Source organism: Canis lupus, chromosome 17 (genome assembly GCF_048164855.1).
Source record: "Canis lupus baileyi chromosome 17, mCanLup2.hap1, whole genome shotgun sequence".
NCBI classification, from domain to species: domain Eukaryota; kingdom Metazoa; phylum Chordata; class Mammalia; order Carnivora; family Canidae; genus Canis; species Canis lupus.
In genome coordinates this window covers 50,900,298-50,926,873 of record NC_132854.1, presented here as the reverse complement: position 1 = coordinate 50,926,873, position 26,576 = coordinate 50,900,298, and the positions used below count along the sequence as shown (strand labels likewise).

Sequence of the window (26,576 nt, the reverse complement as noted above, 5' to 3'; positions counted from 1 at the left end):
GCTAGCTTTAATGAGCCTAAAGTGACTGTGCAAATCTCATTTGCCAGAAATATTGTATCTGATCTGAAAAAAGTGCATCACTGTCCTGTAGCTATAGTTCTTTCATGCCACAGCTGCTGTGGCGACATGGCGAGTGAGGCTGAGAAGGCTGAGAAGGCAGGGCTTTTTTCAAGAGTTAACAAAATCAATGTATATCTTAGAAGAGTTGGATCGAGTTTCCTTGGTGTCTCAGGGTTGCTAGAATAGGCACCTGGGGAAGGAAAATACAGATAATACAAGAGGCAAAGTCTTTGGAGCCTGAGAAAAGAAGCAAACTTCATACTTTGGTCAGTTGCCTACTTCCTAATTTTGCCTCTAGGTAGCTTTGGAAAGGAGGAGAAAAGAAAAAAAGGATCTCAGAAACAGTTGGATTTAAATATATGAGCACACAAGCTCCCCTTCCTTGACCCTACTCTTTTCCCTCAGAGAAGTTTTCTCTATATCTGAGAGTTGGGAGACCTGGATTCTACAACTCTCTGTGGAAATTGAATCATTCTTTTACTTCTCTGTGGTTCTGCTTTTCACTTATTTACTAAATGACTTCAACTCTATTCTCTATTAGTTATAAACTGTGGTGATTCTGTGATTCTGATTTCCTGTTAGAATGTTCTACTCCACAGAAGACAAGGTAGGCTTCTACCACAGTATATGGAACCTAGTTGGTACTCAAGGAAAAACAAACCATTGAATGAATGAATGAATGAATGAATGAATGAATGAATGAATGAAACTTTTTTTCTGGGATTGAGTCATCTTTTGTGAATTTCCTATTTGCAGGTCAAACACAATGCTTTAGAAATACAGATGAAGGACAGTTGTTGGTTGAATGATTCCTGATTCCAAGCTACTTGTTTTTAGTTTTCAGAAATGTCTATAGATAGTGATAGCTACTGGATTTATCCTTGTACCTGACCTTGACCATGTAGGCCCCTATTCTATCATGTTATAAATTCCACACAAATTTCCATGCAGCTAGTTCAACCTGGGAACCATGAAGGTGAAATGGGCTGCCAAGAAGAGTGACAAAGACAGGATGACAGAGTGAAGAGAGCTCAAGCTCAATGCCACCAGCTTTGGTGGCAGAGCTGTATAGAGTATATAATCTGGCTGCATTTGCATTATTCATCCTAATTTTTCATTGTTTTCACCTGTCTGCTTTACTCTAGGGTTTCAAATTGACTGTGTTGAGAGGCTGAATCCATTGCACTGGTTCTCTTTTCCTATTGCTGAATTTGGGCTTTTAACACTGTTAAAATTCTTTCCAGAAGTCTCAGGGAATACCTTATGTACTTCTGAACAATTCCATCAGTTAATATATGACATCTGTTGTGGATTTCCCTCTCTCTTGTAGACCTGTTTCTATTGGGTATCACCTTGTCTGATGACAATATCTGCTACTTCCTGTCCTAGTTTGCAAAAGCTGCCATAACAAAGGACCACAAACTAAGTAGCTTAAACAACAGATATTTATTACCTGATTATTTTGGAGGCTAGATGTCTGAGGTTAAGGTCTTGGCTGGGGCATGCTCTGAAGGTACTAGGGTGCCTTTGGCTTAGGTCATGATTCCAGGGTCCTGGGATTGAGTTCCCGCATCAGGCTCCCCACAGGAAGCCTGCTTCTCCTTCTGCTTATGTCTATGCTTCTCTCTCTCTGTGCCTCTCATAAATCAGTCAATCAATCAATCAATCAATCTTTAGGAAAAAAAGAAAATGCAAAAGGCTAAGGATAATCAAGACACTTCTGAAGCAGAATAAAGTGGAGGAGGACTTGCACTTCCACATATTAAGAGTTGATTGAAAGGTATAGCAACTAAGGTGGTGTGTTTTTTTTGGCATGGGATAGATAAATAGGCCACTGAACAGAGTAAAAAAAAAAAATACCCTACACATCTGTGGACCCTGCTTCATTTGCAACAAGGTGAAGAAAAGTGGGGGAAAATGGCCTTAATTTATGGTCTAGGCCAATTGGATATTCACATTGAAAAAATTAAACCTGATCCTTATTTCACACTCTACAGAAGAATAATTTCAGGCAGAGTGTAGACTTCAATGGCAAAACAATCAAGCTTTTAGAAGATAGTATAGGAAAACACCTTCATTGCCTCAGGGATACAATAATAGTTTTTAAACAGAATAACTATATGGGAAAGATTGATAAATTTGACTACTTCAGGTCTTTTGAAGAAACCACTAAGAGAGTTAAAAGACAAGTTAAAGAGGGTGAGAAAACATTTGTAATTATATTTATGATGCAGGATCATATAAATTAAGGAATTATAAAAATGGGCAAGAGACCCAAACTGGCATTTCAGAAATTGGACATCCTAATACCTGGCACACATCTTAAAAGATGTTAACCTCATTAGTAATCAGGAAGATGAAAACATGACACAGTACATCTACTTGCATGGCTAAAATGAAAAAGACTTACAATACCAAGTTTATAAAGAATGTAAAGCACCAGGAACTGTCTAGCACTGTTGCTGTGAATTGGTACATCATTTGGAGAATAGCTTTTCCCTATTCCCTTAGGTTGAAGATGTAACTTACAATGACTCTTGATTTTACCACTAGACATATAACTGGCAGAAATTCATCCCCATGTGCCTCAAAAAACACGCATAGGAATGGTCATAGCAGTTCTCATAGTTCTAATGCTAGTTCTAATCCAAAGCCCATTAACAATAGAATGGATAAATTGTGATACAGTCCTAGAATGTAATAGGATAGCAGTGAAACAAACAGCTATAGTCACAGACAAAAACGTGACTGTTGTAAACATAACTTTGTATTGAATGGAAGAAGCCAGATAGAAAAGGATCTGCGCTGCATTATTCCATTTATATATATTTCAGAAACAAGCACCATAAACGATAACGTTTAGAAAGACATGCTTATACAGGAAACCTACAAAGTAGAAATGGGATTGCCAAAAGTGGGACCAAACTTTAGGGGAGGGACAGGTGTTCAGAGGCAAGGAGTATGCAGTGGCCTTCTGAGGTCTTGGCAATCTTTAATTTTATGGCTCGTTGCAGAGTTTAGAGAAATTTTGTTTCTATACCTTTCTTTAATAATACAGAATTTCACAGTAAAAATTTCTCCTTTCTTTCCTATTTGAAAGATATGTATGTAAAATTCCAGGCCCCCAGTAGGTGCTGCATATACAGTAGCTACTTAATAAGCCTTCCACCCCCCCTCCTTTTCTTCCCTCTGATGAGCTCTGCACACCCAATCTTAAAAAGCAATGAATAATCTTGGTGAGCACGCACAACGCAGACACCATTCCCAGAAGAAGTTGCCCGGAGCATCAGTAAATTGCAAAGGCTAAAGATGTTCATGGCTGCCTCGTCTGATTGCCTTTTACACCAGCACCAGAGTGGTCACACCCGTGACTGTGCCTTTCCAGAGCCACAGAGCACCCTCATGCTTCATAATTACTGAAACACATGTGCTAAGTCACTTTTTGCTAAGCCACGATGAGAATTCTCAGTGTTCAATCGTCCTCAAAATTTCTCATCTCTTCCCTGGGGTGAGGTGCTTTGGTTTAGCAGCTGCACATGGGGATTGCATTTAAATCATTTAAGGTCTGGAGTTCAATATCCCCTAAAAGCAGCCTCCTCCATTCTCTCAGCGTTCCTCTTTAGGCACACCTGGATTTTTTATTTTTATTTTTATTTATTTTTTATTTTTTTTACTTCAAAGTGAGGGATATCCTCCCAAGGGGTAGAGGGCTTTGGAAATGTGTTAACTCTTTGAGTGCACAGGTGTACTGCGTGATGCCTTCTGCTTTGCTTCTTCTCGGTTAGTCATTCCTTGGCAGGGGCTCTTTGAGGTCATTAGGCATCCAGTTCACATTTTAGTGGCCAAAGTGGTGACACACGAAGTCCCACATGTGGATAGCTAAAGGCCAAAAGGAGTCGTGGAGGAGATTCCAAGAAAAGTCAGGGCCTATTTTACTTTTAGATAACGTAGGCTTTCTGACATAACATACAGGCCTTCCTCCTGAATTCCACCGATTACTAAATTGTTGGTACAGGTGGCCAAGCTTCTCATGAAACAACCAGAGTTATTCCTCAGGATCGAAGCTTCCTCAGAATCTCATCACACTGGCAAACTTACGCTGTGCCCTAGATGAGGGCCCTCGGAGCCTTTTGTGAAAGTTTTTCGCTGCGAGGTGAGAGAAAGCAGCCGTTACGGGTCTTTGTGGCTCAAGCAGAAGGGAAATGTTGTGGATGCCACAAACAAGTGTCACTATTTAATGATCACACTACGGCCTGTTACTGTTAATTTTTTACTTCCCATGGTCCCAGCTGTGCTGACAGTACAGGAGGGGAGTGTCAGCTCAGAATTAAATCGGGAATTTGGGACAATGGAAGGGGTCTTGGAGCAACAGAGACCATCAGACTGAGTCCGATTTAGACTTTTATGTTAACAAGACTTCATTGTCAGAAAATACTGTATAGAGGGGAAAGGGCAAGCTCCAGGCCTTATTTTTCCATGATTTTAGGGAATGGCGTTTCAATGTACTGTATTTTGACAGGTATTTGTTAAGCATCTATTGTGGGCCAGGTATCACCACTGCTTCATAAGGACTTCTGGAATGGGTGGATGAGTCTGAGGCACAGCCCTGCCTCACTAATCACTGTGCATGGAGCACGTAGGGCATGGGGGACGGTGCAGTGCTAGGCACCACAGGCCCTTGGCGGTTTGGACGGAGATTGTTGGAAAGAAGAGAGGAGCCTGGACTCTTTCCCACAGTGGATCCACAGGCCTTGCTCCTGGTTTAGACAGACAGCTCATTCATCTCAGGATATTGAGGATAATTTGCCAGTCACTGAAACCCCCCTGCCTTTTTTGTTTGTTTGTTTGTTTTCCACAGAGCCATCTGCAACTGGTGAAAAATGACCCGCTGAAACAGGTGAACATTTCCCGCCGCTTTTCCTCTGTCTCCACACAGCTGTGACAGACGGTGTCCCAGCAGGCGCTATGCAGCTCATCTGCCAAGGGGGAGTGCAGTCATGATGGTCCTGACTTCGGTCTGGGGCTCAGCTTCTGTTTGTTCTAACCACCTCTCACCCCCCTCAGTATCTGCACCCAGTTGGAACTTGGCAACAGAAGTTATTGACTGAAGGACTGGAGGATCTTTGACTTGCTAATGGTAAAAATCTAAATGGGGCTTGAAGGATTGTCTTTCTAAGTCCATCTTGTAGGTGGAGGGAATCTAAGGACAAGAAATAATTTTTTAAAGATTTTATTTATTTATTCATGAGAGACACACAGAGAGAGAGGCAGAGTCACAGGCAGAGGGAGAAGCAGGCTCCATGCAGGGACCCCAATGTGGGACTCGATCCCAGGAGTCCAGGATCACACCCTGGGCCAAAGGCAGACGCTCAACCACTGAACCATCCAGGTGTCCCCTGGCTTGTCAATTTCTTCAACAAAATCTCATTGGTTATTACTGAGATTAAATTAAATCTGTGGATCCAGTTTGTGGAGCACTGCCATCTTGCTCTTAAGTGCTTTCTGGATCAGGATGATGATATATCTCAGTTTATTTAGGTCTTCTTTCATTTTCATTGGCAAAGTTTTGTAGTTTTCAGCATTCAGTTCTTGCACGGATTTAGTTCAATTTGTTTCTAAGTATTTTTATGCTGTGGAAACACAGTGAATTCCTTAATGTTTAATTTCCGATTACTCATTTCTAGTATATAAAAGTTAAGTTGATTTTGGCATATTAACCTATGTCCTAAGACTTAATTCACTTGTTAGTTCTAGTAGATTTTTTTTTTTTTTGTAGATTCCTTAGGGTTTTCTATGAACACAACTGCGTCTTCTATACATACAGTTCATTTTATTCCTTCCAATATTTGTGTTTTCAGTACTTTTTCTTGGCTTCTTGAACTGACTAGGTTTTCTATTCTAATACTGAAGAGAAGTAGGAGAACAGATATGCTTGCTTCATCCCTAATCTTGGCTAAAATTAATTGAACCTTTCATAATTGAGTATGAGGTTAGCTACAGGTTTTCATAGATGTCTTAAAGTTTTGAAACTTACCCCTCATTTCTAGTTTTGAAGTTTTTATCATAACTCATGTCAAATGTATTTTCTGCATCTATTGAAAAGATCATATGGTTTTTCTGTTTTATTTTATTAAAGATTTTATTTTTATTAATTTGAGAGAGAGAAAGAGCAAGCATGGAGAGAAAAGGAGAAGCAGATTCTCCTCTGAACAGAGAGCCCAATGTGGAACTCGATCCCAGGACCTGAGATCATGACCCGAGCTGAAGGCAGATGCTCAACCAACTGAGGCATCCAGGCACCTTGGCTTTTCTCTTTTATGATATTTATATGTTGAATTACATTGATTTTCAGATGTTAAACCAATCTACCATTCCAAGGATAGATACTACTTGACAATGTTGGGTTGTATTTGCTAAATTTTGTTAGGATTTTTGCACTCATGCTCGTAGAAGATTTTGGTTTATGGTTCTCTATTCTTGTGATGTTTTTGTCTGGTCTAGGTATCTTTAGCAGTAATTTTGGACATATAAAAAGATTTGGAAATATTGCCTTTCCCACTATTTCTGCATAGAATTGGTATTAGTTTTTCTTAAAAGTGTGATAGAATTCACCAATGGAGCCATTTGGACCTGGAGTTTTCTTTGTGGAAAGGTTTTTAAATTACAAGTTCAATTCTTTAATTGATATAGGGCATTCAAGTTTTCTATTTCTTCTTGTATTATAAGAAATTATTATAAGAAATTTATTCATTTCATTTAGGTTATTAAGTGTGTTACCGTATTAAGTTCATAAAATTTCACTATTATCCTTTCAATGAAAAATATTACTTTTTCAAATTGTAGGCTTTGTCAATAATGTAGGCTCTGTAGTGATATATCCTCTTTCAATGTGTATCTGTCTTTTTTTCTTGATTAGTGCAGGTAGGTACTTATTCATTTTACATGTGTTTGAGGTAACTAGTTTTGGGCTCTATAAACTTTTGTGTATTATTTTCTTGTTTTCCATTTCATTGATTTATTTCTTTATCTTTAATATTTTCTCCCTTTAATTTAGGTTCATTTTTCTCTGTCTACTTTTTTCAGATGAAAACTTAGATAATTTTTAGATCTTTAGTTCTAACATAGGCATACAGGTGTAAATGTCCCTCTAAACACTGCTTTGTTATATCTCATAAATTTTGATATATTGTACTCTTATATTTCTCTGCAATTTTTGAAATAGTTCTGGGTATTACTATATATCAGCTTCATATTTCACTTGCAAATGGTATTGTGTCACTTTCTATAAAATATTTAACATTTTTCAACTTTATAGATATATATTCTTTTCCTCATGCTTTTTTTGTTCTCATTTTTATTTATTTTTAAATTTAAATTCAATTAGCTAACATATGGTACATTATTAGTTTCAGATATAAATGTAGAATAGAGTTCAGTAATTTATCATCCCTCATGTTTTAGGATACTCTTTCGTGGGAGGAAGAATTATTGCCCCTAAACATGACCATTCCTTACTCCCCATCCCTGTGCATATGTCATCTTCTATGACAAAAGATATTTTACAGATACATTTGAGGAGAGGACCTTATCTTTGATTATACTAGGAGGCTAAAAAAGGAGAGCCTGTCTCATCTGGGTCATAGAAATGAGATGGAAGAAGGAGGAGAAAAGATTTTAAAAGTGACTTAACCAGCCATTTCTTGGAAGATGGAGAAAGAAAGAGTTCATGAGACAAAAGAATGAAGGTGACCTCTAGAAGCTAGGAACAAGAATTAGCTGATAGCCAACAAGGAAACAGGGCCTCATTTTGAAAATGCAAGGAACAGATTTCTGCTAACACCTAAACAGGCAAGGAGAAATAAACTCCTTTAAAGCCTCCATAAAGGAACATATTCTGACACCCTGCTTTTACCCTTATTCGATTTCTGACCTAGAACTATAAAATGATATAGTTTTATTTTTAACCCACTAGAAATTGGTAATTTGTTACCAAAACAAATTAACTTCCTTTAGCGGTTATTTTAAGCACATTTATGTCAACATCAAATTCTATTAATTTTTTTTGTAAATATGTCTTTATTTTTCTCTCATTTTTGAACAATATTTTCTCTGATTGGAGAATTCTTGATTGACAAATTGTTTCAGCTCTTTAAAGATCTTATTCCAATTTCTTTTGGTCTCTGTGGTTTTCATGAGAAGTTAGCTGTTAATTAGATTGATGTTTCCCTTTATGTAATATCATTTTCTCTTGCTGATAATAAGATTTGTCCCTTGTCTTTGGTTTTCAACATTTGACAATAGGCTCTGACATGGTCTTCTCCATTTTTATTCTGCTTGATGATCTTTATATATTTTGTATGAGATATATTTTATCTTTTTCAAATATTACTTTTTCAAATATTTTTGTCTATTCTGAGATTCCAGATAAACATAAGTTTGGCAATTTGATATTATCTAGGAAGTTCCTGAGGGTAATTCCTATTCCTAATTTATTCCTAAATAAATTCCTATTTATTCTCTCTTGTTCACTTACTCTTTCTTATGTTGTATTTATTTGGTTGTGAAGTCCATCCAGTAATTTTTTAAAATCTCACACATTGTATTTTTTAATTCTCAACTTTTCATTTGACTCTTCTTTATGTTTTCTATTTCTTTATTGGGAATTACATTTTTTTCATTTATTGTAAGCTTATTTTGTTTGGTTTTATTTTGGATAATAATACATGATAGTAATCTGTCATGTTAATAATTATTTCATATTAATAATTTATTGTTCCATAATTCCAGCATCTTGTTAATTTAGGAATCATACAGTCTCTGGAGAATGTTCTATGTTTTCTTGACTCTTCAAATGTCACATAATTTTGGATCATAGCCTAGACAATATGAATGTCAGGTTGTGGATATTCTGGGTTCCATTATTTTTTCTCCAGCCAGGATTGTTTCTTTTGTTTTATTGGGCATTAAAATGGATGCAGATGTGAAATGAAAACCCTGCTTCTTAAGTGGTTGCTCTGATCTCACTTCAGATATTTAACTCTTGACTCAGTTACATTACATCTGGACTTTTTTTTTTTTTCCCCATCTGGACTTTTCCTAGTCCCGACCTCGGTCAGAGATGTGGAGAGATAAAAATGGGTAATCCTTTCTGTCTTTTCTTTTAGGATTTCACTATTGTTTTCAACACCCATATTTTACCTGGCTTCAGTTGTCTAGTTACTCAGGCAAGTAGGCTCTATTTTTTTAAGTCAGCATCCTACTATACCAAATGCACTTCCCTAGACTGAAAACCATAAAGTTGGGAGCTTTTATGCACATCTTCTCTCCTCTTCCTCTGAGTGTGTACTGTCAAAATCTGTCCACCTTTATTCAACTTCTAGTTCCTTCATAAGTTGCTTTTTATATTATGTCCAAGTTTTTTGGTTGTTTCTTCAGGAAAATACTTTGGTAGTTTATTATATCATCATTTCTGAAAGCTGAAGTTAATAATAACTTTTTAAAAAAGACTTGATTTATTTGTTTGACACACACACACACACACAGAGAGAGAGAGAGAGAGAGCACAAGCAGTGGAGTAGCAGGCTGAGAGAGAGGGAGAAGCAGACTACCTGCTGAGCAGAAAGCCTGATGCAGGGCTCAACCCCAGGACCCGGGATCACGACTTGAGCCAAAGGCAGATACTTAACCAACCGAGCCACCCAGGCACCCCTAGTCAGAGCATTTTGACCAACTCATTCATAGTTCATATGGGAGATTTTTAGTAATTTCAAAGATTAACATAATTTATAGCTAACTCATTCATTACATGTTTTTATGCCTCTAATAAGTTCCAGCTATGTTGAAGGAGTTGTTTTCAATTGTGAACATTTGACCCTGCTCCCTTCTCTAATGGAATTTCAAAACTAGTGGAGAAGACAGATATTAAAAGCAATGAAAATCTAATGCAAAATCTAATCTAATGTGGTGAAAATCTAATGTGAATGTTGTCGTAAGTGGAGTTACAGGGTGCTGTGGAAGTAAATAGCGAAATTCTCTAACTCTCATAACTCTAGAGTTGGTCAGTGAGACTTTCCTGAGAAAATGAGATTTAAGATGAACAAAGGGTAGGAATTGAAGTCAGATAAATAGAAATTAATTTGCATGTTAGAAAGTATTCTGGGGAGTGTTTGGAGAACTATTTTAATGAATGATGGGATATAAGGCAAAAGTAGAAAGAAGAAAAATAGGGAGAAGGTACAACAATCTGGGTGATGATATCTTAGAAGAGGTGGTGATTGTGGGATGGGAGAGACTTAGAAAATATTTGAAACGTATTTAGGAGATAGAATTAAATAAGATCTCATGATTAGTTTAATAAAGAAAGTCAGAGAAAGAGAGAGAGAAAGAGAGAGCCATCAAAGATAACTCCTAGATCTGGTTTGAACCTCTGAATGGATGATGGTACTTTTAATTGAGATAGGGCATGCTGAAAGAAGAATATAATAAGAAATAAAATAATATTTTAAATTCACTTTGTGACTTTGGAAATTAAGGTACTTATATCAAAAGTGAAATAGTCAACATATATTTGGGTATGCATAAGGGGATTCTTAACTGAAAGGATCACTCTTTTAAAAAAATTCCAGTATGGCTAACATGCAGTGTTATATTAGTCTCAGGTGTACATTCAATAATTCCACATATTACTCAGTGTTCATTGTGATAATTATACTCTCTGGCAATCATCAGTTGAGTTACCTAAGTTCTTATATATTTTAGGTACTAACCCTTTATCAAATAGGTCATTTTCAAACATCTTCTCCCATTCAGTAGGATGTCTTTTAGTTTTGTTTATTATGTCCTTTGCTGTACAGAAACTTTTATTTTGATGTCATCCCAATAATTTGTTTTTGCTTTCATTTTCCTTGTTTCAGGAGACATATTTAGAAAAATGTTGCTGTGACTAATGTCAGAAAAATTACTGCCTCTGCTGTCATCTAGGATTTTTATGGTTTCAGGTCTCACACATTTAGGTCTTTAATCCATTTCGAGTTTATTTTTTGTGTATGGTGTGAGGAAGTGGTCCAGTTTCATTCTTTTGCATGTAGCTGACCAGTTTTCCCAACACCATTTGCTGAAGAGACTTGCCTCCTTTGCTGAAGATAAACTGACCATATAGTTATGGGTTTATTTCTGGGCTCTCTGTTCTGTTCCATTGATCTGTTAACTTTTGTGCCAGTACCATACTGTTTTGATTACTACAGCTTTGCATTTTATCTTGAAATCTGGGATTGTGATACTTCCAGTTTTGTTCTTCATTTTCCAAGACTGCTTTGTCTTGTTGGGGTCTTTTGTGATTCCATGAAAATTTTAGGATTTTTTTTTCTAGTACTGTGAAAACTGCTGTTGGTATTTTGATAGAGATTGCATTAAATCTGTAGATTCCTTTGTGTAGTATAGACATTTTAACAATATTGTTCTTTTAATCCATGAATGTGGAATATCTTTCCATTTGTTTGTGTCATCTTCAGTTGCTTTCATCGGTGTTTTATGGCTGTCAGAATACAGGGCCTTTACCTTGGTTAAGCTTATTTCTAGGTATTTTATAGTTTTTTGGTGCAATTATAAATGGAATTGCTTTCTTAATTTCTCTTTTTGCTACTTCATTATTAGTATATAGAAATGCAATGGATTGCTATATGCTGATTTTGTATCCTGCAGCCTTACTGAATTTATTTCTCAGTTCTGGTAGTTTTTGGGTAGAATCTTCAGATTTTGTTATATATATAGTACCATGTCTGCAAACAGTGAAAGTTTTACTTCTTCCTTACCCATGTGGGTGCCTTTTATTTCTTTCTCTATTCTGATTGCTGTGGCTAGGACTTCCTGTATTATGTTGAATAAGAGTAGTGAGAGTAGACATCCTTGTTATGTACATGATCTTAGGGGTAAAGCTCTCAGTTTTTCACCATTGAGTATTATGTTAGGTGTGTTTTTTTCATGTATGATTTTTTTTTATATTGAGGTATATTCCCTTTAAACCTACTTTGCAGAGAATTTTTATCACAAATAGATGTACTTTGTCAGATGTTTTTTTCTGCATCTATTGAAAGGATCATATAGTTTTAATCCTTTCTCTTATTGAAGTGATGTATCATTGATTGATTTGTGGATATTGAACCATCCTTCCATCCTGGGACTAAATCCCATTTGATTATGGTGAATGCTTTTTAAAAAAATATTTTATTTAAATTCAATTTGCCAACATATAGCATAACACCTAGTGCTCATCCCATCAAGTGCACTCCTTAGTGCTTGTCACCCAGTTACCCCATCCCCCAACCCTCATTCCCTTTGCAACCTTTTTGTTTGTTTGTTTCCCAGAGTTAAGAATCTCTCATGGTTTGTCTCCCTCTCTAATTGTTGTGGTGAATTATTTTTTTAAATGATTTTGCTGTATTTGGTTTGTGCCTATATTGTTGAGGATTTTTGCATCTGTGTTCATCAGATATATTGGCCTGTTTTACTCTTATCTGGTTTTGTATCAGAGTAATGCTGGCTTCACAGAATGAGTTTGGAAGTTTTCTTTCCTCCTCTATATTTTGGAATAGTTTGAGAAGAACAGGTCTTAACTCTTTTTAAAAATGTTTGGTAGAATTCACCTGTGAAGGTGTTTGGTCCTGGCCTTCAGTTTTTGGGGAGGGCTTTTCATTACTAATTTCATTGTTGGTAATTGGTCCACTCAATTTTTCTATTTCTTCCTGATTCAGTTTTAGGAGATTTTATGTTCCTAGGAATTTATCCATTTCTTTTAGATTGTCCAGTTTGTTGGCATATACTTTTTCATAATATTCTCATACTACTTTGTGTTTTTGTGGTGTTAGTTGTTATTTCTCTGTTTCATCTCTTATTTTATTTGAGTCCTCTCTCTCTCTTTCTTTGGTAATTCTGGCTCAGGGTTTATGAATTTTGTTGATCTTTTCAAAGAACCAGCTCCTGCTTTCATTGATCCATTCTATTATTTTTCTAGTTTCTATTTCATGTATTTATGCTTTAGTCTTATTATTTCCTTCCTTCTACTGGTTTTGGTTTTTGTTTGTTCTTCTTTTCTAGCTAGATCCTTTAGGTGCAAGGTTAGGTTGTTTATTTGAGATGTTTCTTGCTTTTTGAGGTAGGCCTGTATTACTACAAAGTTTCCTCTAAGAAAAGCTTAGAAAGCATCCTCAAATTTTGGACCAGTGTGTTTTCACTTTCATTTGTCTTCATGTATTTTTTAATTTCTTCATTGATTTCTTGGTTGCCCTATTCATTACTTAGTAGCATAATACTTAACCTCCATTATTTGTGTTCTTTATAGTGTTTTTCTTGCGGATGATTTCTAGTTTCATAGCATTGTAGTTAGAAGAGATGCATGGTATTATTTCAATCTTTTTGAATTTGTAGAGCCTTATTTTGTGGCCTAAGATGTGATCTATTCTGGAGAATGTTCCTTGTGCACTTGAAAAGAATGTGTATTCTGCTGTTTTAGGATGGAATGTTTTGAATATACCTATTAATACATCTGGTCCAGTGTGTCATTCAAAGCCATTGTTTCCTTGTTGATTTTCTGTTTGGATTATCCATCAATTAATATAAGTGATGTATTAAAATCCCCTGCTATTATTGTATTATAATCAATTACATCATGTATGATAGTTATGAGCTGCTTTATGTATCTGGGTGCTCCCATGCTGGGTGCATAAATATTTACAATTGTTATACCTTCTTGTTGGAGGCTCCTCTTTATGATTATATAATGTCTTTCTTTGTCTCTTTTTACAGTGTTTGTTTTAAAGTCTACTTTGTCTAAGCAGTTTTCTCTTCACATTCATATGCATGATAGATACTTTCCATCCCTTCACTTTGAATCTGCATGTGTTTTTAGGTCTGAAATGAGTCTCTTGTGGGCAGCATATAGTTGAGTCTTACTTTTTCATCCATTCTGTCACTTTATGTCTTTTGATTAGGGCATTTAGGCCATTCACAGTCAAAGTAATTATTGATAGGTATGTAATTTTGCCATTTTGTTACTTGTTTTATGTTTTTTTTTTTTGTAGTTTTTCTCTATTCCTTTCTTCTCTCATTCTCTTCTCTCATATTTTGTTGGCTTTCTTTAGTGACATACTTAGATTCTTTTCTCTTTATTTTTTGTATATCTATAACTGGTATTTGATGTGTGGTTACCATTAGGTTTGTATATAATGTCTCTGTATATAACAGTCTATACTAAGTTAATGGTTGCCTAAGTTTAAACCTTACATTCTTTACTCCGCTCTTCCACATGTTTTAGATATATGGTGTCATACTTTACATCCTTTTATTTTGTGAATCCTTTGACTGATTTTTACAGTGTTTGTGCTTCCTATTTTTCTTCCTTTGACTGACAGTCTTTCCTATCAACTCAAAGAGTCTCCTTTAACATTTCTTGTTACATTTCTTGTAACATTAAAAACATTTCTGATTTAATGGTGATGAAGTCCTTTAGCTTTAGTTTGTCTGAAAAACTCTTTATCTCTCCCGCTATTCTGAATGATAGCCTTGTTGTATAGAGTATTCTTGTCCACAAGTGTTTTCCCTTCAGCACTTTGAATATATCATGGCACTCCCTTCAAGCCTGCAAAGTTTCTGCTGAAAAATCCACTGATAGCCTTATGGGGTTTTCCTTGTATGTAACTGTTGTCTTTCCTCTTGCTGCTTTTAAAATTATGTTTCTATTATTACTTTTTGCCTTTTAATTACTACATGTCTTGGTGTGGGCCTCATTGGGTTGAATTTGTTGGGAGCTCTCTGTGCCTCTTGGATCTAGATTTCTGTCTCCTTCCTCAAATTTGGGAAGTTTTTAGCTATTATTTCTTCAAATTAATTTTCTACTCCCTTTTCTCTCTCTTCTCCTTCTGGGATCCCTATAAAGCAAATGTTATTATGCTTGACGGTGTTCCTAAATTCCCTAAGCCTATTTGCATTTGTATTAATATTTTTCTTTCATTTATTCAGCTCAATCACTTTCCATACTCTGTCTTCTAGGCCATTGATCTTTTCTTCTGCTTTCTCTAGTCTGTTATTTATTCCATCTACTGTATTTTTTTATTTCAGCTGCTGAGCTCTTCATCTCTGATTTCTTCTTTTTTATTTATTTATTTTTTTAAAAATCTCATTGTTAAGGGTATCACTGAGGTCCTTTATTTTTCCCTCTAGTGAGTATCCTTGTGACCATTACTTTATCTTATCTGTCAGGCATTTTAACTTATTTCTGTTTCATTTAGGTCTCTTGCTGTGATTTTGTCCTGTGCTTTCATTTGGGACCTATTCTTCAGTTTTTTCATTTTGTCTAATACTGTGTCTGTTTCTATATGTTAAGAAAGTCAGCTATGACTCCTACTCTTGAAAGTCATGGCCTTCTGAATAAGTAGTGCCCTGTAGTGCAATGTCTCCTATTTACCAGAATCTGGCATTTCGAGGGTGCTTCCTGTGTGTATTGTGTGTGCCCTGGTGTTGTGGTTGGGCTATGTTTGCCTTCAGTCCAGTCATCTATAATAGTTCTCTTTGCCTGTTGTGAGCAAGGTTTGCTCTCTGTGTTGCTAGTGGGCCAATCTGGGACTGCCTTGGGATTGACTTGAATTGGACTAGGCGTTTTCCAGAAATGTGGTAGCACTGAACTGCAGGGTTATCCCCTGAGAAGCTTTAGTTGGTAGATGGGGCCTGCAGTAAGACTAGATGTTATCCCCTGAGAAGCTTTGGTTGGTAGATGGGGCCTGCAGTAAGACTATGTTATCCCCTGAGAAGCTTTGGTTGGTAGATGGGGCCTGCAGTAAGACTAGATGTCTGCAGGGTCCACAGTCAGACTGGTGTGTGTGGTTATCTTCCCCTTAACAACTCCTCTCCATGGGGCAGGGGTTGCTTTGGTGTGGTATTGGCCTCTGTCAGGGTGGCTTGCACACTGTCAGTCTTGTAGCCCTACTTCTGGACAAGAGTATATTGGAGAGGGCAGGTCTGCAGGAGAATGTGGGGGCAGGGCATGAGAATGTTAGCAAGGTTTGTGTTGTCTTTTTGAAGGAGAGGACCTGCAGCCGCAGGGATTGAAGCTGGTCAGGTTGGTTGGGGTGGATCTGCAGAAGCATGTAGGGTGGGATGCATGGTGTTAGCTAGGCTTACATGAGTCTGCTGTGGGAGGGACCTGGAGCCAAAACCTGGCTGTAGAGGACATGTCTGCAGGGTGACATGAGGGTAGGATGTGCTGTGAAGTAGTTAAGTAGCAAGTGTTGTTACTGTGCACTGGTTCCTGCAAGTGTTGGGGGTCTAGGTTGGGAGTGTGAGGGAAGGAAATGGCCCCTGCTCGCTCCTTTGTTCCTGTGACATCTCCCAGTGATCTCTGCCCCTTTGTCACATGCTCTGAGATTAGTACACAGGTCACTCTCCTGTATACTCCAGGCATTTTCCAAGCTGCTGCTTCTATGCTGTATCTCTGCAGGGCTGTTTGTTATGCTATCTCTTTATGGGCAGGGACTCAGTTTCCTTTGCCCTCTTGGCTCTCCCAGAGCCCAGCTCACTGATTTTTTTTAAAGTTCTAGGCATAAGCCCTGCTCACTGTAAAAACTCATAAAATTTGACCCCTCTGGTTTTCAAAGCCAAATGTTACAGAGATTCATCTTACCTGTGTGGGCTACCTGGTGTGAGAGTCTGTTTCTCTTCCCTTTCCACATTCATGGTGTCCCTCCCTCCGGGGGACTGTCCCTGGCTCTGCTCCTGACTATGCCTGTGTATGTCATACCCTCTTCAATGTGGCCTCCTCTCCACATTTAGTTGCAGAGAATCTGTTCTGCCAGTTTTCAAGTTATTTTCTGGATAATTTACGCTGATGTGGGTGTTATCTAGTTGTATCATTGGGAGGAGGTGAGCTCAGGGTCCTCCTACACCACCATCTTCCCCGAAAATCCTGAAAACTTCACTCTTGGCATCCTCACTGTCTCTTCACTGATAAGGCTGATTTATCTTGTTGATAAATTTTTTTAGAAAGACTTGAGCTTGCTGAGGTCACAGGTATTCAGGACATAGATGTGGTCTACCATTTAAGTAGCTTTGGACTAGATCCCAGCTGTTAGGGTTCATCCTACTCTGCCTATGAGTGGATGAATAATTATGTCTGTTTTTGGAGCAATTTAGGGATCCCAACTAAAGCCATGGTCCCTCATCAGGTTTACCAATATACTAGGCACTACAATAGGGATTGGTCTTCTCTTATGTCTATTTTTTCATTGGTTCTAAACTCAAGCATGGAAGATAGGGTGGCATTTATTGGTGCTCCCTAATCTATTTTTTAAAGATTTATTTATTTATGAGAGACACACACACACAGAGGCAGAGACATAGGCAGAGGGAGAAAAAGGCTCTTTGCAGGGAGCCCAATGTTGGACTCAATCCCAGATCCCGGATCACACCCTGAGTCGAAGGCAGATCCTCAACCGCTGAGCCACCCAGGCATCCCAAGTGCTCCCTAATCTAAACAAATATATAATAATATCTTATCATTTTCTACATGAATTGCCTGAAACTTGCAGGAAGTTGGATATTTTTTCCACATTTGCACTGATAATAAATGACACAACTTGGATTTGAATCAAGTTTATTGTTCTTTCAAAACTTTTCTTTTTCAGTACTTCATACCACAGTGGATCAAGAGAGTGGGAATGGTGAAACTTTACTCTTTGCAAATGAGTTTTGGGTAAACTGATTAGCTGTCACCTAGCAGACAAGTCAATTTGGGTATTCTATCATTCAATGGGCTGAACATAGGAATCAAAGAAAATAATTTTAGCTCTTTGCTGCATCTCAGAAACCTTTATAAGTTTGGCTATGAATTATACATGACAAAGCATCTCTGTGTAATGTTTATAGGATCTTTCTATCTACACCTCCACCTTTAGTCATTTCTTTCATTTGAATGTCAAGAGGGTCATCTGAACTCAATAAAGAGCACATGGAAATGGTGGATCTGCTTTTTGTCACTAGAGGTATCACAGGGTGTTGGTAGTTGAAAAGAATTTCCCCTTGAATTAAACTTTAGCCTCCTAGAATTAAGTTTCAGAGTAATTCATTAGAGTATGTTATGGGTATCATACAACTTATTAGAGTATCTTAAATGAAGAGTGCATTAAAGTGGAAAGAACATGCATGCTATTGGCAAGTAGCTCAGGTTGTGCCTGTATGGCGATGGTCAAGATATTTGACTTCTCTGACCTTTAGTTTCTTCATTCAGAAAATGGGAGGCAATGCCACTGCATTGCTTAAAATGTTTTGTTATAATTTAGTTATTGGATATGCCTGTGGCAAAACTGCTATTTTGTTGTGGAAATTTCAAGATCAATTTTTATGCTTGCCTGCTTTTAAAGCTATCTCTGCCCTGTTGAAATTTTTTAGTGACTGTCTCATTAGGGGTGAATCCATAATGGTACACTCAAGAGTCAATTGTAAACCCAGAAGACAGACTGGTTACACAAGATGACAGGGTTTTGCAGAAGCCACTGGAGGATTGTCATGGTATGGAGGCAGCCTGGCTCCAGCTGCTGGAATTGGAGATGCCTTGGGCAGTTACTGTCTCTGTGACCTTGTACAGGTGTCTATTCTCTCTCTGCTTAAGATTCCTTGTCTGTAAAACGAGGATAATACTATCACTTTCCTTATTAGATTGTTGTAATGATCAAATAAATTAGTAGGTATAAAACAGTGATGTTAGTGCTTGGCACACACTAGGCATTATATAATTGTTTGAGATGGTGACGTCCATGGTGGTGATGATGACAATGGTGACGAGGAGATGATGGAACATTTCTCTTGTCTGGTTACCGGGTTCCTTTTTTTTTTTTTTTTCCCAGAGATGTTTCAAATGTTCAGCTAGTTTTCTTTGCAAAGTAGACTGAATGAGAAGCAAGTAAAATAAGAGAAGCCCGTGTGAGTTTTTAGAGATATCCTTGACTTTTGGCAGATGGGATTTGGGAGTAAACAGAGAATGGAGATGAACTGGGGATGTGCAGAGGCCTGTCCCGACTAACGGGAAAGTACGGCCACAAAGGACTGTTTCTGAAATAGGATTGCTTGTGGAAATGGCATATCTGAGGCAGCTTTACTATTAGTCAAGAAACCCCAGTGGCTGAGATGTGAAGGGACTTTGTTTGTTACAGGTCTCTCTACCCACAAAGAGAAGAGCCAGTAAATGAGGTATAGAGGCTTAAAGGCTTCCCTTCATTTCTGAGGGGTTCAGTTTCTCACTCAGCTTTAAGATCTTGGGCTTGTACAATGTGTGGCCTTGAGACCCAGGGGAAAACCCAAGTCAGCGGTGCTTGAGGAATTCGGCAGCTCAGAGCCTAGGGGACTCTGCACGGCTAATGACCCTCACAGAGTTGGTGCTCCCATGAGCCTTCCAGAACCACAAATCCTCTCTGTGAATTGGAGGAGAGTCAGAAACCTACATAGGAATTAATGAACCAAGGCAAACTTCACAGTGGCACGCTAAGTCAGAGGCCAGGGCAGAGGAAGTAGCAGCAGAACTCTAGGAGAGAATAAAAAAATGTATGGTAATCATTGGTGAGTGGAAATGGAAGTGGAGAGTGTTAGACGTTCCCCAACCTAATTCAACCACGATCCCTGGCTGCTGTGATTGTGGAGGCTTATATTGATTCAGGTCTTAGTCTGAAGACAAGTGGTTACCTCACCGTAAAGTTATTGTCTCTTAAACTTGAGAGGAAATGTGAAAAATCTATGTGTAGTTGTTTATATTCTTTATTAAAGATTTTTTTCTTCCCTTTTTGTAGGATAAGAGCTAAGTTAAATAGCTGGAGGAAAACATTTTAAAAAATCTACAAGTTAGGTTACATGGGGAGAGAATTTGGCAACTTGAAAGCATCATTTCAGGTAGCCTCTCCCCATCTGGGGCAAGTGATTCAACGTATCCTTCAGAGCAGAAGAGAATAAACAGGGTGAGAGACAGAGATCTGTTGAGAATAATAATCTTCCTTGGATCTACTGTCTTACCTTTGTTCCTCTGAGCCTTCAGCAGAACACCAAGGGTGAAAAGTTATATGCATTTTCTCTGCCAGTGTTGTGGGCAGAATGGGTGGGGGCAGCTCGCTCTGTGGTCCTGCATGTAGGTCACCTGCTATGCTTGCTTGTTCATGTTGGTCCTGCCATCTGTGTGTGTCAGGGTGAAGAAAGGTATATTCCAATATGCAGGTGCTAATAGGGTCTATGGCGAGCCCTTGGTTCCACTGTTCCTTCCCTTAGATAGGGTCACCAGATTGTTCTATGTGAGGTACAGGGCAGAAAAGTTTAAGCTATTGTTTCCCAAGAGTAGTACATAATTAAGCCTAGAGTGAGTGAGAACACAGGCACATAAATCACTTTATAACAGGGTCTCTCCTTTCCATGTCCAATTCAAGCATATATAGAGATTTAGCAGCCGCACAGCAACAGATACCACAGAAGGAAAGATTTTTAAAATATCTAATGCTAGGACAACTAATCAAATATTTGGGGCAATAATTAAATTATCTATGTTGATATACTAAACCAAAAATTAATTTCATGTGAGTTAAGTAATGCTATTAATTGAGTTCTTACTATGCATGCCATGTTATGTTTTCAATATATTATTTTATTTAATATTCATGACAACTTTTCATGATAGGTATTATTACCACTTAAGAGATGGGGCTGTCTCAGAAAGGGTTACTAAGTGCATAGGGGAAGGGCAGGGATGCTACACAGACCATCCCAGTGAAGAGTGAGCATACTGCACACCACAATGGACTTCCCCTAATGAAGCACACAGAGCAGTGGGATATTAAGCTGTCAGGTATTTATCCACTTGTGATTGGAAAGGATTTTTGTAAGTATAGTCATTGAAGAAACGATGAAAGAAAAAATGGAACAGAAAATCAAACATTTAAAACCAAAATCTAGAATCCTCTGTAATTTCAATTTTTTTGTCTTTATATATTTTTAAATTGAGGTTCAATTTACTAAGATAATAGTATAACACCCAGTGCTCACCCCATCAAGTGCCCCCCTCGGTGTCCATCACCCACCCACCTCCCCTTCCACTACCCCTTGTTCGTTTCCCAGAGTTAGGAATCTTTTGTGTTTTGTCACCCTCTCTAATTTTTCCCGCCCATTTTCCCTCCTTTCTCCTATAATCCCTTTCACTCTTTCTTATATTCCTTGTATGAGTGAAACCATATAATGATTGTCCTTCTCCAAATTTACTTACTTCACTCAGCCTAATACCCTCCAGTTCCATCCATGTTGAAGCAAATGGTGAGTATTCGTTCTTTCTAATGGCTGAGTAGTATTCCATTGTCTATATACCACACCTTCTTTATCCATTCATCTGTTGATGGATATTGAGGCTCCTTACACACTTAGGCTATTGTGGACATTGCCGCTATAAACATCGGGGTGCAGGTGTCCTGGTGTTTCACTGCATCTGTATCTTTTGGGTAATTATCCAGTAGTGGAATTAAGGAGTCAATCCCATTTACAATTGCACCCAAAAGCATAGGATACCTAGGAATAAACCTAACCAAAGAAGTAAAGGATCTGTACCCTAAAAACTACAGAACATTTCTGAAAGAAATTGAGGAAGACACAAAGAGATGGAAAAATATTCCATGCTCATGGATTGGAAGAATTAATATTGTGAAAATGTCTATGCTATCCAGGGCAATTTACACGTTCAGTGCAATCCCTATCAAAATACTATGGACTTTCTTCGGAGAGCTGGAACAAATCATCTTAATATTTGTGTGGAATCAGAAAAGACCCCGAATAGCCAGGGGGGTATTGAAAAACAAAACAAAACAAAACAATGCCAGGGGCATCACAATGCCAGATTTCAAGCAGTATTACAAAGCTGTGATCATCAAGACAGTGTGGTACTGGCACAAAAATAGATACACAGATCAATGAAACAGAATAGAGAACCCAGAAGTGGGCCTTCAACTCTATGGTCAACTAATGTTTGACCAAGCAGGAAAGACTATCCATTGGAAGAAAGACAGTCTCTTCAATAAATGGTGCTGGGAAAATTGGACATCCACATGCAGAAGAATGAAACTAGACCATTCTCTTACACCAGACACAAAGATAAACTCAAAATGGATAAAAGATCTAAATTTGAGACAAGAATCCATCAAAATCCTAGAGAAGAACACAGGCAACACCCTTTTTGAACTTGGCTACAGCAACTTCTTGCAAGACACATCCATGAAGGCAAGGGAAACAAAAGCAAAAATGAACTATTGGGACTTAATCAAGATAAAAAGCTTCTGCACAGCAAAAGAAACAGTCAACAAAACTGAAAGACAACCTACAGAATAGGAGAGGATATTTGCAAATGACCTATCAGATAAAGGGCTAGTATTCAAGATCTATAAAGAACTTATTAAACTCAACACCCAAGAAACAATCCAATCATGAAATGGGAAAAAGACATGAACAGAAATTAAAAAAAAATTTTATTGGAGTTCAATTTGCCAACATATAGCATATCATCCAGTGCTCATCCCATCAAGTGCCCCCCTCAGTGCCTGTCATCCAGTCACCCCAAACCCCTGCCCACCTTCCTTTCCACTACCCCTGTTCGTTTCCCAGAGTTAAGTGTCTCTCATGTCATGAACAGAAATTTCACAGAGGAAGACATAGACATGGCCAACAAGCACATGAGAAAATGCTCCGCATCACTGGCCGTCAGGGAAATACAAATAAAAACCACAATGAGATACCACATCACACTAGTGAGAATGGTAAAAATTAACAAGACAGGAAGCAACAAATATTGGCGAGGATGTGGAGAAAGGGGAACCCTCCTGCACTGCTGGTGGGAATGTGAACTGGTACAGCCACTCTGGAAAACTGTGTGGAGGGTCCTCAAAGAGTGTAATTCCAAATTTAAAGCAAATCTGGCAATCCAGGGAAAATATTTGGAATATAGAAAGACAGACGAAGATTATAAGCTTTAGCATGTTCGATACACTTCAAAACTCCACAATAAAAAATCTCAGAAAAAAGGACAAGAGTCAAGAAAAAGGCAATTCAGAAAAGAAATGCAAATGAGCAGTATATATGAAAACATAATCAAATACAGTGAATTACAATTTCTCACCTTCGGACTGGCAACGATTTGAGAAAAGGTGTGGTGAAACAGGTATTCCCATATGCTGTTTATAGGTTGGTAAATATTTTAAAAAGTCTTTCTGGAAAGCCTCTTAAATATGGGAGAAAGCATAAAAGAGTTAAAGTGGTTTACATTTTGGATTCCACTTCTGAGGATGTCTTTTTTCTCCATGGAGATATGGAAAATCATGTATGAAGTAGAATGTTGAAGAACTAAATTTTAGTGCAGAATCCATTTTTTTGATACTTGTTATGTCATTGGACAAATGATTCAATCATTCTGGCACAGGTTTTCACCTGTAAAATGGGAATGATGCCAAGTGTCTGTGAGGATTCTATGACAATGCACATTAAAGAGCCTAGTGCATGGCAATTATATGGTCTAGTATTATTTTCTGTTGTTGTTTATAGTATTGCTGTTATTTTCCTCATAGTTTTATTTGTGAGTAAAAATAATGGAGACAAACATTTTGAAAGAAAAATAATATGAGTAAATCACCATTATAAATTCTAAAATGAGGCACCTGGGTGGTTTAGTCGGCTGTGTCTGACTATTGACTTTGGGCTCAGGTTATAATCTTGGGGTCCTGAGGATGAGCCCTGCCTGGGCTCTGCATGGGGTGTGGATCCTGCTTAAGATTCTTTCCCTCCTGGGGCACCTGGGCGGCTCAGTGCTTGAACGTCTTCCTTTGGCTCAGGTTGTGATCCCAAGGTCCTGGGATCGGATCCTGCATTGAGTTACCCAAGGGATCCTGCTTCTCCCTCTGCCTATGTCTCTGCATTTCTCTGTGTGTGTGTCTCTCATGAATAAATAAATGCAGTCTTAAAAAATAAATCTTTCTCTCCCTCCTGTACTCCTTCTCTCTCAAACAAAAGAAAGAAAAGAAAAGAAAAGAAAAGAAAAGAAAAGAAAAGAAAAGAAAAGAAAAGAAAAAAAGAAAGCAGCTATCTTTGGTTATAATTTACATTGTACTCAAGGGAAATATACCAAAATGATAACATTGGTAATTAGCAGATGCTTGTATTTCTGTATCCTCTTCTCAAATTTTCCAGTTTTTCTTAAATGGAAATCTTCCTTTGGATATATTTTTAGCAAGGGAGCAAGGTGAGAAATCAGTCATACCAGGAGCATTCTGGAGCAGAGTAGATGGGCCAGGGAACAGCTGGGGTGGGGTGGGTGAAGTCTCTGAGGTGTGGGGCGACGTTAACTCCGTCAGGGTGTCTGTAGGTGGAAGCACACTCTGAAATTTGGATCTCCAGATATTGGTTCAATATTAATGAGAGAGGAGCCAGAACTTTGGTGCATTTATTTTCCATGAAGGACTGAAAGAGACCAAAGGGAAAGGAAAACACACTTTTAGAACAAGTCTCTGAATTCAGGATGTCAGGATAGATTGTGAGCAATCAAGAAATAGTTTTCAATTCTTACTGCGTACTCTATATTCTTAGCTGGGGTGGCGGTTAGATAGCCACGGCATGAGTCCTAGTCTTAAATTATTAGTACATATTGTCATGCTGTGACTTAAAAATCTAAAGCATCTAGCGAGTGAAACAGGAATCTCACACACACACTTGGATTTGGATTGTGAGGGGCAGAGGGAAGGAGTTGATGGTATGAAAACCATGAGGCATATCCTACCCACTGGGTCAAAAGCTAAATACTTCAGTGTCTAGTGGAAGATTCATGTTTGGATTGTTTTCAGTTATGGACACTATAGACATTATACAGTTTGAAATATGCTAATTTTTTAATACTTCCTTGGATGGAGCAGTCCTCTGATTTATCCAGATACATCCACTACCTTAGGAGGGACATAGGCAGGAAAGTTAGGGCAGAAATACAAAAAGAGACAGTTGGCCTATTCATATTTTGACTGAGAGGACGCCTGGGTGGCTCAGTGGTTGAGGATCTGCCTTCAGCTCAGGGTGTGATCCTGGAGACCTGGGATCGAGTCCCACGTCGGGCTCCCTGCATGGAGTTGCTTCTCCCTCTGCCTGTGTCTCTGCCCCTCTCTCTTTCTCTCTGTGTCTCTCATGAATAAAAAATAAAATATTTTAAAAAGAACAAATTTTGACTAAATGAAGTTTCTGGGGTCCGGAAGACCAGAGAGTCAATTATGCTGGTGCTTGCTGAAAGAAGAAGATTTTGCTGAATCTCCAAAATCTTCCTTTTCCAGATCCAGAGCACAACCTAGGAGACTCAGAGAATTTTCCTTAAGCTATGACATAGGAGGGGTTGAGGATGTGACCTCAGGAAAAGAGATCCATGCCCAGTGGACTGGCAAGAGCAGAGGGAAAGAGATGTTGAGATAGATTTGCCTGCAAAAGGACCCTGGGCCCCATGGCCTGGGTAGAGTTTGCAGGAGGCCTAGGAGTTCCCACATGCCTGGTGTTGGGGTGGAGTAGGTGGTTTAGGGAGGTGTCAAGAGTGCCAGTGACCAACGGACAGCCTTCGGGCCAGGAGGAAGAGGCTAGAGAGCATGGGGTGGCCATCATCGCAGCCTGAGGCACCTGTGTGGGGGGCTGTGGGCTTCAGAGGCACATCTGGCAAAGTGCCCATAAAGACCTGGTGGGGCAGTCAGGGGTCATCCCAGGACCACAGCTCAGGGGCAGCAGAGAAGGCCTCCCAGGAGCAGAAGGAGACCAACTCCCTGATAAGTGGAGCACAGCCCCAAGCCAGGGGCTCCTCACCTCGGGGAGTCACCGTGTCCCCCTGTACCAGCGAGGAGGGAGAGAGAACAGGAGGAGGGGAAAAATCCCCTGAGAGGTCACGAACCAGCTCTTACAGGGATTTTGAATTTCAAATTGGCAGATGATTTACCCATTGGATTAGTGGTTCTCAACCTTGGCTGCACATTGGAATCACCTGGGAAGCTTTTAAAAACTCCTTACGGCCAAGCCCAATTAAATTAGAATCTCTGGAGGTGGGATCCTGGCATTAGTATTTTAAAGAAATCTTCATATGATTAAAAAGTGCAGCTGGATCCTAGAACTGCTGCAATGAGGAAAAAGAAACTCGAAGGAGACTTCTAAATTGGAAGTTATCTTTAATTGGCCAGTTTCATTTACTTCAGTTTCCCCCACCATTACTGAAATTCTTAGATGATCCGGAGGGGGCTGGGATTATTTAAAGAAAAGACAGTTTAAAAAAGAAAAACAAAAAACAAAAAAAACCACCACTATATCGGAATTAAAAGTATTTTCAGCCCTGCTCCACATAATAAAAATAAGAGCTAAGACACACTGGGTGCTTATATTCGCCAGGCTTTAGGTTGAGTGTTCCGAACCTATTAATTCTTTAATGCTCATGACAACCTAGGAAGTAGGCGCTGCTA

The 26,576-nt window shown here is 38.5% G+C and overlaps 1 long non-coding RNA gene across 9 annotated transcripts in view; it reads left to right on the top strand.

Moving 5' to 3' along the window:
• The window catches only part of LOC140608082 (uncharacterized), an 848,352-nt gene that overhangs the window by 121,103 nt on the left and 700,673 nt on the right, over positions 1-26,576 (top strand). For all 9 annotated transcript variants that reach the window (XR_012010065.1, XR_012010062.1, XR_012010058.1 and 6 more), the window contains one exon: positions 4,919-5,197. This is a non-coding gene — a long non-coding RNA (uncharacterized lncRNA). The remainder of the gene's footprint in view (positions 1-4,918; positions 5,198-26,576) is intronic.